Source organism: Giraffa tippelskirchi, chromosome 4 (assembly GCF_054371585.1).
Source record: "Giraffa tippelskirchi isolate mGirTip1 chromosome 4, T2T-mGirTip1v1.2.pri, whole genome shotgun sequence".
Classification (NCBI taxonomy): domain Eukaryota; kingdom Metazoa; phylum Chordata; class Mammalia; order Artiodactyla; family Giraffidae; genus Giraffa; species Giraffa tippelskirchi.
The window spans coordinates 84377558-84378294 of record NC_137278.1 but is presented as its reverse complement, the minus strand read 5'-3'; the positions used below and the strand labels follow the sequence as shown (position 1 = coordinate 84378294).

The 737-nt window shown below is 36.0% G+C and overlaps 1 non-coding gene across 1 annotated transcript; it reads left to right on the top strand.

Moving 5' to 3' along the window:
- Positions 1-441: 441 nt before the first annotated feature.
- LOC145504076 (U7 small nuclear RNA) lies at positions 442-503 on the top strand. Its single transcript, XR_014052058.1, has one exon. It is a non-coding gene; the product is annotated as a U7 small nuclear RNA (small nuclear RNA).
- The last annotated feature ends 234 nt before the right edge of the window (positions 504-737 follow it).

The following is a 737-nucleotide window of genomic DNA, read 5'->3' as shown; positions in this document are numbered from 1 at the left end:
CTCGTGCGATTTCCTAAATCTCCTCCTAAATGTCTCACTATCTTCATTGATTAGTTTAGGCCAATTACTGCAGAGGCTGTAGTTTTGATTCCCAGAATGGTGGCTACAAGATTATCATCAAAGTTCTATTCTTATATGTGGTCTGACCTCATTGTTCCATTATCTCTCACCCTAAACTCCTAAAAGATGCTACTTCTAGAAACTAGTTCCTGTTTCTGGTCCTGGTTTTCTATCACAATGTGTCTACCAGGGTGGAGGCTGGATAGATATTCTCTCTTCTTAAACTCCTTTAATTGTTGTCACATTGATAGAACAACATGTTAACTGTCATCCATACAATGCCTATGTGGGCACACGAGAAGAGAGCTTCTCAAATGTATGGCAAGGCCATTTTTGTCTTTCCACCGTTGTTTTGAAGTTAGATGCAATAATTTAAAATAACAGTTTTCCAGCTCTTTTAGAATTTTTCTAGCAGGTTTTCCAGTCTGCACCAGAAAACCCCAAGAAAAAAATGACAGTGTTTCAAATATTTAACTTTCCTCCTGATTAACACATATAATTAGAAAAAAATTAAATGCACTACTTTCCTTTTCCATTTACACTTCTTTTTTTCCAGAATCATTTTATTTTTCTTCTGTTCTTTTATATTTGCTTCACAGAGAGTGACACATTTCCATTCTGAAATCTATATTGTGTCACCTGGACCGGGTTTACCATAGTGATTTGAATCAGAAGCA